Genomic DNA, 17,189 nt, shown 5'->3' with positions numbered 1-17,189 from the left:
CAATTTTATTTCACGAACTTAACAACTTTACAAATAACCAAGGCAGCAGCGGCATCACCAGTTACAATATACTTTATATTAATTGATGGATGAGATGGTTTATCTGCAAGTGCAATAAACTGATGCATATCAGCAAACAGAGTTACAGCGGCTGAACAGCTAGGTCCGGTGTAATTTCTTAAGCAGATATCCTGAGTTCTGATCGCATGAACTTCTGGCTCAGCAGATTTGAAAAGTGTACAGAGGTGACACAGTTTGCTACGGGTGTACTCTCATGTCCAGCTCCCAGTGATGAAATTGGCCATACCATCTGCTCTCTTGCCTGTCTTCTAAATCTATCAGCTGCCACCAATGCCGATGGTCTATGGTCAGCTAGGTATCTACTCCATGTTCATCATGTCCTCAATACTGTACTACTGCTGCTGCTAATCCTGCACTGCCACACATCTCCATTCCTGCCCTTTCAAAATTCTTGACCATGTGGCTTTAGCCACTACCACTGCATAACCATGTCAGACACACAACTACTGGCTGCCCACGGTATTTTATAGCTATAATGTACAGCGGATGTGTAATGTCTTTAGGGTACACAAACATAAAACAGCTCCAAAAAGAGGGCTAATTTTATGAAAGACTTGTTGACAAGCCATTGCTTTTTCACTTTGAAATTTGGATTAAAAAATGGATTCAATACACACCTAGGTAACTTTAGAGTGTTATACCCATATTTTTCAGACAGGTTTTTTTATTTGATTTTTCAAAACATAAATACATAACATACATCTAATCTGGTACATAGAGAGGTAAGAGTGCCCGTACGCAGACTGGGTTTATAACAACTCTATTCACATATTTAATTGGTATAACAGATATAACAAACAACAAAATGAATTAGTTGACAGTATGTCTTATATCTCATTGAAGCCATCATGGATAATTAATGCATTTTTATCTATGCCAGAAGTCCTGGCCCATTGATTGTTCTCCTCCCATTCTCTTCTTCATTTTAAGTTAAAAGAAGTGGACCTAAGTTATTTTTGAGATCTTCTAGTATATACCATGCTGTAGATGTAAAGGGTTCTACCATTTTCCTTTTGTCCTCTATTGAACAACAATTTATAATAAACTGTTTCCATTTTAGAAGGAATTTGCCTGCTTGCTTCTCTTTCTTACATAGGGCATCTTGTTGTTCTACCTACATATAATGCTTCATTTGTGCTATTAGTTCCGTAATGGGGGGGATATTGGGATCTAGCCAATGTTTTAGGAGCTGTTTTTTCACCAATATAAGCCAGGTATGTAGTAGCTTGGGGAGACTCCCTATTAATTTATTAAGGGTTGTTTATGTTAGTCCAAACATGCAGCAGGGCTAAACATGGAGAAAGGACATATCCTGGTCCCCATTTGGTGTCAATCATGTCAGCTACCTGGTCCCAATAGGAAACCGATGCAGGACAGGACCAAAGGCCGTGTAGGAGGTCACAGTGTGGATATTGGCACTTGGGACATGCACTTAGTCTATTAGAAAGTGGGTCTTTTTTTGGTAGATTAAAGGCGTATATCGCACCATGCATGATTTTGAACTGAGTTTCTCTCCACGACTCATTTATAATATGTTTCCTGAATAACCTCCAACCCATTCTAATCTTCTCGGGGATATCTACATCATCAAATTGTTGTTTCCAGTACTTAAAAAAAGGTATCTGGGTGTGTTTCCACAAGGTTAGGTTTCATTGATGAATATAGTGTAGATATTGAGGGGGTACCATTGGAGATGACAGGATATTATCCAGTTCATTTCGGGAAGTTTCAAAGGTAACATCTCTTAAGTTAGCCATGACGGAGAGTTTGATCTGTTCATATTGGAAATAGTGCTGTGGGAGTAGTTCATATTTTCCTAAAGTTTCTGCACATGTTAGCCATCTCTGTTTAATTGGGTGAAGAAGGTGAGTTATGTTCACAACACATGCTTGTTGCCATTTTATAAAAAAATTATTTTCACTACCTTGGGGGAATTCTGGGTTGTGCCACAACGGAAGGTGTTTTGAGATTCTGAATGAAAGGCCATATTTTTTCCTGACTGCTTTCCATTTAGAGATAGTATCTCTAAAGATCACGGATTTCTTAGTTACTAAGGGTAGCGAGGTAAAACGTGAGTGGAGGAGAGCTGTTAAGTTGTAGGGGGATGCATAGTCAGAATCTAGCGAGTAGTCCAAATAAGTATGTCTTTTTCAGACAGGTTTTTTGCAATTCATGGAAAATTTATTTTCCGAAAATTTCGGGGAAAAATTCAGCAAAATTGACAAATTAGAATTTCAAATGATCCACTCATCTCTATCATGAATCCATTATTTTCTACCCTTGATATTTATGTGGATTTACTTTTATTTACCTTTTAAATCTCATTTTATCTTGTTTTAGTATGCATTATTCAATAAAGCTTCTAATTTTGATAGACCACTTTTGATTATATTGATGCTTAGTGTTTGTAGAAGTTATAGGTTTATTATTTCAGAAAATTGCATATACAACCCCTGGCAAAAATTATGGAATCACCGGGCTCGGAGGATATTCATTCAGTTGTTTAATGTTGTTGAAAAAAAGCAGATCACAGAAATGGCACAAAACTAAAGTCATTTCAAATGGCAACTTTAGGGCTTTAAGAAACACTAAAAGAAATCAAGATTAAAAATGTGGTACTCAGTAAGGGCAATTTTTTTCAGACCAAGCAGAGGGAAAAAAATATGGAATCACTCAATTCTGAGGAAAAAATTATGGAATCATGAAAAACAAACACACAAAAGAACACTCCAATACATCACTAGTATTTTGTTGCACCACCTCTGGCTTTAATAACAGCTTGCAGTCTCTGAGGCATGGACTTAATGAGTGACAAACAGTACTCTTCATCAATCTGGCTCCAACTTTCTCTGATTGCTGTTGCCAGATCAGCTCTGCAGGTTGGAGCCTTGTCATGGACCATTATCTTCAACTTCCACCAAAGATTTTCAATTGGATCAAGATCCGGACTATTTGCAGGCCATGACATTGACCTTATGTGTCTTCTTTCAAGGAATGTTTTCACAGTTTTTGCTCTATGTCAGGGTGCATTATCATCTTGAAAAATGATGTCAACATCCCCAAACATCCTTTCAAATGATGGGATAAGAAAACTGTCCAAAATATCAATGTAAACTTGGGCATTTATTGACGATGTAATGACAGCCATCTCCCCAGTGCCTTTACCTGACATGCAGCCCCATATCATCAATGACTGTGGAAATTTGCATGTTCTCTTCATTCAGTTATCTTTATAAATCTCATTGGAACGGCACCAAACAAAGTTCCAGCATCATCACCTTGCCCAATGCGGATTCGTGATTCATCACTGAATATGACTTTCATCCAGTCATCTACAGTCCATGATTGCTTTTCCTTAGCCCATTGTAACCTTTTTAGGTGTTAATGATAGCTTATGTTTAGCTTTTCTGTATGTAAATCCCATTTCCTTTAGGCAGTTTCTTACAGCTCGGTCACAGACGTTGACTCCAGTTTCCTCCTATTCGTTCCTCATTTGTTTTGTTGTGCATTTCCTGTTTTGGAGACATATTGCTTTAAGTTTCCAGTCTTGACGCTTTGATGTCTTTCTTGGTCTACCAGTATGCTTGCCTTTAACAACTTTCCCATGTTGTTTGTATTTGGTCCAGATTTTAGACACAGCTGACTGTGAACAACCAACATCTTTTGCAACATTGCGTGATGATTTACCTTCTTTTAAGAGTTTGATAATCCTCTCCTTTGTTTCAATTGACATCTCTCGTGTTGGAGCCAAGATTCATGTCAGTCCACTTGGTGCAACAGCTCTCCAAGGTGTGATCACTCCTTTTTAGATGCAGACTAGCGAGCAGATCTAATTTGATGCAGGTGTTAGTTTTGGAAATGAAAATTATCAGGGTGATTCCTTAATTTTTTCCTCAGAATTGAGTGATTCCATATTTTTTTCCCTCTGCTTGGTCTGAAAAAATTACCCTTACTGAGTACCACATTTTTAATCTTGATTTCTTTTAGTGTTTCTTAAAGCCCTAAAGTTGCCATTTGAAATGACTTTAGTTTTGTGTCATGTCTGTGATCTGCTTTTTTTCAACAACATTAAACAACTGAATGAATATCCTCCGAGCCCGGTGATTCCATATTTTTTGCCAGGGGTTGTATAAACAGAATAACTAATGTGAAATCACCACATTAGAAGACCAAAAATAAACACAAAAATGTAATCACTTCTTTTTCGCACATAAGTGACTCGCCCTCCCTGAGCGGTGGGGTACTCGGAGCCGGACCTTGCAGATATCGTGGGGATGCAGTCGTGGCCTTGGCCTGTTCCGTGCCCAGGGCTGTCACCTGAAAAATGGGCTATTTGGGGATGAGTGGTTGTTCATCTACGCCACCTGTGGTTTCTGGTGAAGGCCACCAGCGCTGCAGCAGTCCTCTGAGGCTGATGTTTTGGCAGCTTGGGTTGGTACTACTCCCCACAGGCAGAGTAGGCCTCAGGGCAGTAATTGATGAACGATCTGTGTGGAGGAATGGTGGGTGCAGTGCCGCGCAGGAATAAACAAGCGGAGGCGGTGAATGAAGTCATCCAGGTCTTTACTCACTTTAGATGTACTTTCAGCCGCAAAGCTTCTCTCTGCTACACATGGCGTACTGTGGCCACCGGTTAGGGGGTTCAGCACTTCCCAGGTAGATCAAGAGCACCTGTCAAGACCCCGCTGGTGTGTTCCTCTCCTTTTTCTCTCCTCTCGCTTGTGTTCCTCCCTGGGATCCACTAAGCCGCCGGGCTTTTCCAACAGTGGCATGAAGTGCACAGTCAGATATAGGGGGCCGGTCACCCCTCTTGCAGCAGGAATCCCTCTGACTAAGCCAGAGTGAAGAATACAGGTGGCGACTCCGCTCCGTCAGTATCCCCCTGGGATCCTTTTGCCTGTGGAGCCTATCTCCTCTGCTCCCCTCCAAGGCCTTCTTAGAACAGGACCCTGACCGGGCAGAGACAATGGTTAACTCTGACCCGCTCCTCGTCTCAAGGCCAGAGAACGAGGACCGTGAATCTTCAGCCAGCTACAGACTCTTGCTGGACCCTGACAGAAGACCACAATCAAAAGACCTTGAACTAAAGATGGCCATTTGTTATATATGATTCTATAAGTGCTTCCTGTAAGTGTTTCCTCCACCCTCACCCACTACTTGGTTCCCCCTATCTTTGGTTCCCCCCCATCTCCTCTATCCCTTGCCGGGGCAGCACCCTGCTGCATTTAGGCCCCCTACAGGACAGGAGTGGTGTAGTGTTGAGTGTGAAGTGGGGTCCTGAGTGATGCTCCATCCTTACTGGAAGAGGAGATACCACACCTCAATCTGAGGTGCAGTACCCCTGTGGCGACTGAACCCTCAGGGGCGCCACACACAGGACTGACTCAAATGTAAAACACAGGCATTTGTGAAATGATTGTATTAGAAAACAGTCTATGATAAATCATAAATAATACTATAATAATCTACACAATAGAACATGGCCTAAAGAAAAATGGTATTTTGACATTTCCCCAATTCAAAATAAATTAGTAATGACAGCACAGTCTATTGTAAGATGATCGCACTGTCTAGGAGCAAGGACAGTCACTACAATAACATCAGCACATTATGACGGTATTGCTAGATGAAGAATTAAGCTGTTGTGACATCATCACTACAACAGACAGTCTCGGACTGGCCCACAAGGGAGCAGGAGCATTCACTGGAAGGCCTTGTTCTGGAGTGGGCCCATATCCCTATACATGAACAGTAGTTTGCACTAGACACTTGATTGACTATGTACAGACATATGCAGCATCTCAGCATTCATTTAACCAACTATCCAGTTTAATATTATATTGAAGCATAGACAAATTTGTGACTGAGGGTAAGGTAATATTTGCATGTAGCTAAAAGTGGGCACCCAGAGTCAATGATCCTGGAGGCCATTGGAACCCTGGTCCAACATTGTTGATAGATGTCTATTGGTTAAACACAAACAATAATGTGACATTATCACACAGTTATAAAAGAAGGCGCAGTAAACTACAGAGTTCTGATCATAAACTGGGTCAGTGATGAAGGCGAAAAAAATCAGAGTTGCTTCATGTTGTTTCATGGTTTTTAGAACTGGAGCTCTTTAGATTATATGATTAGATAACTTTGGCTGCACTAAACAAAGTGATGCTGAAGGTACACTTCTAATACACACAATCTATACACTTTAATTGCATTATTAAAAGAAATTTCCACTATTAGAATGTAGACCAATGATTACATAGCAGTAAAAAAGCAAACAGAAATAGTACTCACCAGGGTCGAAACGATCACAGTCACATAAGGTGCGACCGGGTCTGTGCAGGAGGGGGGACCGTCGATGCCTATTTCAGGTGGATATGTGTCCCAGGTCGCACATTCAGCTGAAATGCATTGCAGCGCAGAGACCTGCCAGGAACCTGCGCTGCAACACAAGCTGCTGGCCAATCAGAGGCCAGCAGTTGACATCAGCATGCCCGTGACGGAGGGCGAATGGCAATGACGTCTTGCGCTGCCTGTCACTTGCACGCTGAAGTCATCTGTTGGCTACAGAAGAGGACATTGCGTGGAGTTCGAGCCGAGGCAAGGTGAGTAGAATTGTTTATTTTATATGTGTTAAAAACCAGTGGAAGAACAAGGGACATATATACCAGGATGTGCCCTGGATGGGAGACATGCAATAGCATAGGTCAAAATTACTGTTATTCTGAACAGTTAAGCTAGTTGAAGATGAAATTATCTCTAAAAGGCCTAAAGTTAAAGATGACACATTTCCTTTGTATTTTAGGCAAAAAAATGTATTTTCATCTTTTACATTTTAAAAATAACAATAAAGAAAATGGGCCTATAAAAAAATTTGGGCACCTTGTATGGCTAGTACCTAGAAGCACAACCTTTTGAAAGTTTCACAGCTTGTAAATGCTTTTTGTAGCCAGCCAAGAGTCTTTCAATGCTTGTTTGAGGGACTTTCATCCATTCTTCCTTGAAAAATTCTAACAGTTGTTCGAGATTCCTTGGTCGTCTTGCATGCACTGCTATTTTGAGGTCTAGTCACAAATTTTCAATGATATTCAGATCAGGGGACCGTGAAGGCCATTGTAAAACCTTCAGGTTGCGCCTTTTGAGATAGTCTATTATAGATTTTGACATGGTTTAGGATCATTATCCATTTGTAGAAGCCATCATCTTTTCAACTTCAGCTTTGTTACAGATGGTGTTACGTCTGTATCAAGAATTTGTTGTTGCCATTGGCTGCAAGACAAACCCAAAGCATGATTGATCCACCCCCATGCTTAATGGTTGGTGAAATGTTTTTTTCCTGAAATACTGTGCCCTTTTTTTCCACACATACCTTAGATCATTGTGGCCAAAATGTTCTATTTTAACCTCATCAGGACCTCAGGACTTATTTCCAGAATGCATCAGGCTTGATTAGCTCTTCATTTGCTTACTTCTGATGCTGAATTTTATGGTGAGGACGCAGGAAAGGTTTTCTTCTGATGACTCTTTCGTGTGCAAGTGTCTCTGAACAATGTACCACAACTCCAGACCCTGCTAAACCTCTCTGAAGGTCTTTTGCAGTCAAGCAGGGGTTCTGATTTGCCTCTCTAGCAATCCTACAAGCAGCTCTCACTGAAATATTTTGCTTGGTCTTCCAGACCTCATCTTGACCTCCACTGTTCCTGTTAACTGCCATTTCTTAATTACATATTGAACTGAGAAAAGGGCATCTTGGAAACGCTTTGCTATCTTATTGTAGCCTTCTTCTGCTTTGTGGGCCTCCACCATTTTCATTTTTAGAGTGCTAGGGAGCTGCTTAGAAGAACCCATGCCTGCTGTTTTTTGGGACATGGTTAGAGAAAGCTGGCTTTTTAAAAAGCTGGGAATTTTGCATCACCCTACCTTTCCTAATGATGATAGTGAACAAGCCATAACACTAACAGGCTAATTAAGGTCTGAAACCTTGGCTATCTGAACACACAAATCTCCAAGGGTGCCCAAACTTTTAAATCGGCCCATTTTCCTTTTTGTAATTTTTAAAATGAAAAAAAAAAGACAGTATATATTTTTTTGCCTAAAATACAAAGGAAATGTGTCATCTTTAACTTTAGGCCTTTTAGAGATTTAATTTCATTTCAACTTCAACTTGCTTAACGATTCACAATAATAGTAATTTTGACCAGGGCTGTCCAAACTTTTACATGCCACTATAAATATAAGTATGGGGGTCATATATACCAAGATGGGGAACATATATACCATGTTGAGTGACATATATACCAGGTTGAGGGACATATATACCAGGATGGTGGACATATATATCAGGATGGGGGACATATATGCCAGGATGGGGGACATATATGCCAGGATGGGGGACATATATGCCAGTATGTGGAACATATATACCGGGATGAAGAACATATATACCAGAATGGGCCAGGATGGGGGACATACAGTATATACCTGGATGGAAAATATATATACCAGGTTGGGGGACATATATACCAGGATGGGCCCAGGATGTGGGATATATATACCAGGATGGGCCAGGATGGGGGACATACATACCTGGATGGGGAGCATATACAGTGGTGTGAAAAAATGTTTGACCCATTCCTGATTTTTTTATTCTTTTGCATGTTTTTCACATTTAAGTGAATATTGAATACTTATGACCATGTGATATCTCAGTTTTTCTTTTTTAATAAATTTGCAAAAATTTCTACATTTCTGTTTTTTTTCAGTCAAGATGGGGTGCAGAGTGTACTTTAATGAGAAAAAAAAGAACTTTTTAGAATTTACCAAATGGCTGCAATGAAACAAAGAGTGAAAAATTTAAAGGGGTCTGAATACTTTCCGTACCCACTGTATACCAGGATGGAGGACACATTTACCAGCATGGGCCCAGGATGTGGAAAATATGTCAGGATGGAAAACATATAAACCTGGAGCAGCCCAGGATGGGGGACATATATACTAGGATGGGCCCAGGATGGGGAACTTATATACCAGGATAGGGAACATATGTACCTGGATGGGCCCAGGATGGGGACCATATATACCCAGATGGGGGACACATACTGTATACCTTGACCTTGAATGTGGAACATATACAGTATATGAGAATAGGAAACATATAAAGTGGGGAAAAAAGTATTTGTTTAGCCACCAATTGTGCAAGTTCTCCCACTCAACTATGAGAGACAAAATCAGAAAACAAATCCTGAAAATCACATTGTCTGATTTGGAAAGATTTTTAAAAAAAAAATTATGGTGGAAAACAAATATCTAGTCAATTACAAAAGTTCATCTCAATACTTTGTTATATATCCTTTGTTTGCAATGACAGAGGTCAAACGTTTTCTGTAAGTCTTCACAAGGTTGGCACACATTGTTGCTGGTATGTTGGCCCATTCCTCTAGAGCAGTGATGTTTTGCGGCTGTCGCTGGGCAACATGAACTTTCAACTCCATCCAAAGGTTTTCTATAGGGTATAGATCTGGAGACTGGCTAGGCCACTCCATGACTTTGACATGCTTCTTACGAAGCCACTCCTTTGTTACCCTGGTGGTGTGCTTGGGATCATTGTCTTGCTGAAAGACCCAGCCACGTTTCATCTTCAATACCCTTGCTGATGGAAGCAGGTTTGCACTCAAAATCTCACGATACATGACCCCATTCGTTCTTTCATGTACACGGATCAGTTGTCCTGGTCCCTTGGCAGAGAAACAGCCCCAAGGCATGATGTTGCCACCCCCATGCTTCACAGTAGGTATGGTGTTCTTTGGATGCAACTCAGTATTCTTTCTCCCCCAAACATGACGAGTTGTATTTCTACCAAACAGTTCTACTTTGGTTTCATCTGACCATATGACATTCTCCCAATACTCTTCTGGATCATCCAAATGCTCTCTAGCAAGCTTCAGACAGGCCCGGACATGTAATGGCTTAAGCAGGGGGACATGTCTGGCACTGCAGGATCTGAGTCCCTGGTGGCGTAGTGTGTTACTGATGGTAGCCTGTGTAACGTCGTCCCAGCTCTCTGCAGGTCATTCACTAGGTCCCCCCATGTGGTTCTGGGATTTTTGCTCACCGTTCTTGAGATCATTTTGACCCCATGGGGTGAGATCTTGTTTGGAGACCTAGATCGAGGGAGATTATCAGTGGTCTTGTATGTCTTCCATTTTTAAATTATTGCTCCCACAGTTGATTTTGTTACGAGTCCGGGTAATGGAACCTCTGTGCTTAGGAGCAAGGAGGGACCAGAGGGGCGTGACTAAGTGCTTACTTGGACTGACCCAGGTCACATAGCGGCATAGTCAACTCTGTGAACCAGGTAGGGACCGAGCAGGTGAACCAGGTGCCACTCTGGGACTGACCTTGTGTGAGAGCAGGTGACTCCCAGGGGTCAGATGTCAGGAGCTGACCGGTGCAGCGGATGAGCACGGCAGGAAGACTGACGGGTGGTCCGGGTAGATAAGCAGGCTCGTATGGCAGATGGCCAGACAGGTGCTCCAGGTAGGCAAGCAGGCGGGTACGGCAGATAGCCAGACAGGTGCTCTGGGTAGGCAGGCTGGCGGGCACGGCAGGTAACTGGCAGGTGCTCTGGGTAAGCTGGCTGGTGGGCACGGCAGGTTACTGGCAGGTACTGGCAGGTGACCCAGGTAGGCAGGTTGGTGGGCACGGCAGGTAACTGGCAGGTGCTCCGGGTATTCAGGCTGGCAGGCACGGCAGTAGACAGACTGGTGGGCAGAACTGTCAGAAAAATTGGCGGGCTGGACTGACAGACAGACTGGCGGGCAGGACTGACAGGCAGCGGGACCTAAGGGCTGCGGAAAGTGTTAGCACACAAACAACAACCTTGCACAGGCACCTCCATTTTGAAGGAGGTGCCTTATATAGGAGAAGTCCTCCGGTCATTGGCTGGGGACTCTTTAAGATGGCGCGCACGGCCACTTTAAGAGGGAGGGAGCACGCGCGCGCCCTAAGCACAGTACCCGGTAAGCTGCATGCGGTGCGCGCCACAGCAGCAGCAGGGGAGCAGGAAGACCCCGGACCGGGACAGCGGCTGTGAGGGGAGCGGCATCTCTGTCCGGCAGGAGGCAGAGATGCCAATGCTACAGATTTCTTCACGCAAAGCTGCTTGCCTATTGCAGATTCAGTCTTCCCATCCAGGTGCAGGGCTACAATTTTGTTTCTGGTGTCCTTCGACAGCTCTTTGGTCTTCACCATGTTTGAGGTTGCAGACAGGTGTCTTTTATACTGATAACAAGTTCAAACAGGTGCCAGTACTACAGGTAATGAGTGGAGGACAAAGGAGCCTGTAGCGTCGGCGTCCCTGCCTCCTGCTAGGCAGAGACGCCGTTCCTCTCACCTCCCTGCTCCGTCCTCGGCGTCCTCTTCCCGCGCACGTGGCAGTCCTTTTTGAGGTAATTCCTGCTGTATATGGTGGTATCTACCTGCCCATAGGCTGATTATTGCAATGTGATATATGTGACATACATGATTTATACTAAGTACTGTAATGCGATATATGTTGTAAAGCATTAGTGGGCAGGATATATGAGTACAGATGCCTACCATGTTAGGAATACCTATTATACTATGAATATTGGTAACCTGATTATTGCATACCTCATGATAATTATGACGCGCCCCCTGGGCCATATTCTTTAGGGGAATACCCGGAGCCGGATCAGATGGGAGTTGTAGTCGCCGAGTGGCTGTGACCCGGTCCGTGCCCAGGGTGTCAAGCTCAGTGTATGTGGCAGTCCTACAGATGTTATAAAGTTCTTAATGTCGACTACGCCACCCGTTGTATTGCGGTCACTACGGCCGCCGCTGCAGCAGGGTCCGCTGAGGCTGATGGTGTTGGTGCAGCTTTTGGTAGTATAACCCCCAACGGGTGGGGTATAGCCTCAGGGGGTCAGGTGCAGAGGATGGGGGTTGTGGTGGTGCAGCATAGATGTTAAGTGAAGACAGAGTCGGGTTGTGCAGTTTAAGGTATTTACTCACTGCTGATGTTCCGGTCACTCCAGCTTCAAGTGACCACCCGAGCCGTGCTGCGTCCACCAGGTCCTGGATTCAGCAAACCCCCAAACAAGTCCGGAGCGTGACCCTGAGCTCTTCTTCTGTCCTTTCCTCTGGCCGTCCCCACTAGTGATCCACCTAGGTCCAGCTCCCTCGGGCCTTCTGTTGGGAGACCCTTGGCCTTGGGTTCCCTGACCCTCCACGTGGTTTGCCTTCGGGGTGGATGTGGTGGGTGGCCGTGGCAGACGCTGCCCACGGCCTCCGGTCTCTGGCTAGGGTGTGCTTTTGCCCCCACCAGTTTGGGATCCGGTACCCTATTGCCGACTCTTCACCCGGGGATTGAATTTGGGTTCTCAGAGTCCTCTCTTTGTCTCCTCTGGGTCTTTCCTTCTCTGCTCCACTCTCACTCTCTCTCTGCAGGCTTCTCTGCTCCTCTGCTTCTTGCTCTGACAGACTGACTCCTCTGCAAAGGCTGACTGACTGACCCTGTTCTCTGATGGTGCCCACCTTATATACACCCTCTATGTGTGAGCTCAGGTGACCAGCACCCAATGAGCTCCTATCTTTACCCAGGCTGCTCCCCCTATCTGCCCCTACACTACTTGGGATGTTCCACCCCCCCTCCCACTCCAGCCAGGAACAGACTCGGTCGTACCTGCACATTTCTAAGTGGGAGTACCGTCGGTCTGCTCCTCGGAAATGGGATGTGTGTAGTGCATGCAGCTTTCTGAGCTCAGTTCCACACTCCATCCTTACCCGGGAGTGGAATATCACACCTCTGGGTTGAGGTGCAATACCCCTGTAGCAGCCGAATCCTCAGGGTGCTACATTCCCCCCTGGTAAACCACAGCACGTCCTCGGGCTGTAAGATATAAAAACATCCACAACATACAATTTTTTTTTTTTTTCATAAACAACATAATACAAACATATAAAACATATATTAGCAGCATCATCATAAAACTTTTCATATTAATAACATTCTCGTCGCCTCTGGCTCCTCCTCCGGTCACTGTGCAACGTGTGACCGGGTAAAGTGCGACAGCCTTTGGAACTCGTGGCTTTCCTATAAAACCGGTAGGGGGCGCTTTAGGACGCGCAACTATTTACAAGAGGATATGGCCGCTCTCAGTCCTCGGTCAGTGGGATTTAAGGGATAAACGGGTAAACAGTTCACACTTGCTGGTCCCAACGGGGACTATATTATCAACAGTTACAGTTCACGGTGCCCCGACGGGCAACTATATACAGCTTCTGCTTCGCTGTACTTAACGACGACGTCCTCCTGCTCTTTCTTTGTGGTTACCTTTAGCTTCAGAACAGATCTTCTCCCAGATGCGGCACTCTTGGTTTTATGGGCGCGGTGGTGGTGGCGCCCGGGTTGCCCGGGCCTTGCGGCCAGGCCTGGGGTATCTGGAAGGTGAAGGGCACCGTAAGGACGGCGGCGCCCTGGGCTACTTGGCCCTGCGACCAGGCCGGGGGCTCCGCGGAGGTAGGGGGCGCTGTTGGTATTGCGGCGCCCGGGGGTACTAGGCCTTGCGACCAGGCTGGTGGTACTTCCTGCTTGGTCACGCTCGGGGTCGAGGCGTGTGACGTCACAGGGGTCGCGGCTCCCGTTTGAGGCCTAGTCTGCGGCGGTGACGTTGCAGCGACGGGCACGGCAGGATAGACTTCGGGCTCTGCGACGGGGAGCTGGGGCAGGTACGCGGTTTCCCGGTTTGGGGTAGAGACGTCCCCTTTACCTGCCTCCTTTCGTTCGGCTCCCTTCTCGGCGCCGTCTCCGGCCTTCAGTCCTCCTGCGCCATCCTCAGAGGCGGTCTGTCTCCTCATCTTGGGTGGCGTGCTCCGCTGACGGGTCTCGGTCTGCTGGGCCATCTCACGGCTCCACTCCGCCAACGTCTCTCGCTGCACCCGGGCCATCCTCCTTGCGAGGCCCTCCAGAGCGGTCTGCGCACACTCCCGGTCTCGGGGGAGCTGTGCTAGGACCTCCACTAGGCCTAGTGGGGTCGTTGCTTCTAGCAGGCTCCTGACCAACGGGTCGGTGCTGCTCTGCTCTCCTTCTGTTGTTTCCAGCAGGCTCCTGGCCAGCGGGCCGGTGCTGCTCTGCTCTCCCTCCTCTGTTTCTAGCAGGCTCCTGGCCAACGGGCCGGTGCTGCTCTGCTTTCTCGCCATCTCCGGGTAAGCTCCTCCGAAACTCTTCTCCAGGCTTCTTGCCTCCGGGTGCGCTCGCTCCAGACTCCTCCAAGCGACACCCATCTTTGCTCTCTCCTTCTCAGTCCTCCCACTTCGAGGGCGGTCCCGGGGCCACTTGGTGATTGTCAGCTCCAGGGGCAGTTCTTTCACGCTGACAGACACCTCTAGCATCACAGTCTCTGTTGGTGGGGGCGGTTTCCACTTTTGGCGCCATTTTCGGTCCTGGCCCACGATGGGAGGCGGCCTCTTACCACCCTCTGGCACGCCCATAATGGCGTCCGCTCTTCCAAGGCGGGAAACCTTTGGAAATGGCGGGAATCGTTTCCCAGTGGCGGGAAACTCTGCAGATGGCGGGAAAAAGCTGTTAATGGCGGACAACCGGCGGGAATCGATCTGTGATGGAGTCCGATGGCGGGGACCCTCCGGAACCGGCAGGAGACTTCTTTTTGAGGTAAACTCGTTCTTTTCTTCAGGCACGCAGTACCCGGTTGTTGTGGGCACGTAATCCTGCCGACTACGCCAAAGTTGACGCGCCCCCTGGGCCATATTCTTTAGGGGAATACCCGGAGCCGGATCAGATGGGAGTTGTAGTCGCCGAGTGGCTGTGACCCGGTCCGTGCCCAGGGTGTCAAGCTCAGTGTATGTGGCAGTCCTACAGATGTTATAAAGTTCTTAATGTCGACTACGCCACCCGTTGTATTGCGGTCACTACGGCCGCCGCTGCAGCAGGGTCCGCTGAGGCTGATGGTGTTGGTGCAGCTTTTGGTAGTATAACCCCCAACGGGTGGGGTATAGCCTCAGGGGGTCAGATGCAGAGGATGGGGGTTGTGGTGGTGCAGCATAGATGTTAAGTGAAGACAGAGTCGGGTTGTGCAGTTTAAGGTATTTACTCACTGCTGATGTTCCGGTCACTCCAGCTTCAAGTGACCACCCGAGCCGTGCTGCGTCCACCAGGTCCTGGATTCAGCAAACCCCCAAACAAGTCCGGAGCGTGACCCTGAGCTCTCCTTCTGTCCTTTCCTCTGGCCGTCCCCACTAGTGATCCACCTAGGTCCAGCTCCCTCGGGCCTTCTGTTGGGAGACCCTTGGCCTTGGGTTCCCTGACCCTCCACGTGGTTTGCCTTCGGGGTGGATGTGGTGGGTGGCCGTGGCAGACGCTGCCCACGGCCTCCGGTCTCTGGCTAGGGTGTGCTTTTGCCCCCACCAGTTTGGGATCCGGTACCCTATTGCCGACTCTTCACCTGGGGATTGAATTTGGGTTCTCAGAGTCCTCTCTTTGTCTCCTCTGGGTCTTTCCTTCTCTGCTCCACTCTCACTCTCTCTCTGCAGGCTTCTCTGCTCCTCTGCTTCTTGCTCTGACAGACTGACTCCTCTGCAAAGGCTGACTGACTGACCCTGTTCTCTGATGGTGCCCACCTTATATACACCCTCTATGTGTGAGCTCAGGTGACCAGCACCCAATGAGCTCCTATCTTTACCCAGGCTGCTCCCCCTATCTGCCCCTACACTACTTGGGATGTTCCACCCCCCCTCCCACTCCAGCCAGGAACAGACTCGGTCGTACCTGCACATTTCTAAGTGGGAGTACCGTCGGTCTGCTCCTCGGAAATGGGATGTGTGTAGTGCATGCAGCTTTCTGAGCTCAGTTCCACACTCCATCCTTACCCGGGAGTGGAATATCACACCTCTGGGTTGAGGTGCAATACCCCTGTAGCAGCCGAATCCTCAGGGTGCTACAATTATATTTTTACGAAATTTCTGTCTCCACTGTGCGCATCATTTTAATCCACAGTGTGATTTGGTATATGTGTATTCACCCCAACTGTGATGTTCTAATAAAATTTACACCTTTTATATACAATTGTGATGGATCATCAATTTTTTGAGTTCTCGTTCTTCCCCTTTTATAATAGATAGCGGGTACATAACTTCACAAAAGTTTCCTTTACAATACAGAACATCTTCACACACGGTCTCTTTACTTCTTCTAAGTTTACTTTTTTCTGCCTCAAGTTGCTCTGTCTTCACCACAACCCAGCTCAGTGCTACAGTCCAGTAAGTGAGAGTCATATTGTTATGATTGTTTATCAACTCACATGGGAAAAATAGATAAAACAATAAAAAACTGCAACTGCCTCGGTTTCAGTACAGACTAGAGATTCTGACCCTGTAGTCCCTAGTGGTTGCTACGTTGGCTGGAATAGCCCTAACAACAGACTAAACGATGGCAGCTCAGACCTATGCTGCCTAAAAACCCGTCTAGTGCTTCGCGTTACTCCTAAGGAACCGGAGGGCAGAGCACAGTGCAATTTACCTACAGAAGGTAAGGAGGACTGCGATAGAAAGAGATCCCAGAGTGAGTTCAAACAAATTACAAAATACAAAATGAAAAGATATGGTACATACTGCTGAATAAGAACACATAGTTTGATACGCATCAGATTTGCATGCCACTGAAAAGCGCTATTTTTTAAGATGATATTTTTGAATCTAGTTTATAATAAACTTCAGTTTTTAAACTCACTTCCCTGGAATTGGTGCTGGATACACCCTTTTTCTCCTGCAATTGTTCCACCCTGCTGCCAAAACAGGCTTCCAGTCTTTGCACATCCTGAGGAACACTAATCACAAATGACGAGCTGGATATAAAACTTTTCTTTTTGTATCATGTACTGCTAGAGAGTATGCCTCCTACTTCCTAAACAAAAAACAGAAGATAGGTGCAGCGTGAAAAGCATAATCAGCAGAGAGAGAAACACTACCTGATCTTTCATTGACTGGTATAAACAACGGCAGTATTGTTGGATATACAAATGAGAATATCACCAGCAGGAAACACTAGCAGGAGCAAAGTATATATAGCCGTA

This window comes from Phyllobates terribilis, unplaced genomic scaffold (genome assembly GCF_046119375.1).
Source record: "Phyllobates terribilis strain yellow unplaced genomic scaffold, ASM4611937v1 Scaffold_4__5_contigs__length_816908805, whole genome shotgun sequence".
Taxonomy (NCBI): Eukaryota; Metazoa; Chordata; class Amphibia; order Anura; family Dendrobatidae; genus Phyllobates; species Phyllobates terribilis.
The sequence above is the reverse complement of the archived record's forward strand: the minus strand, read 5'-3'. Positions refer to the sequence as shown.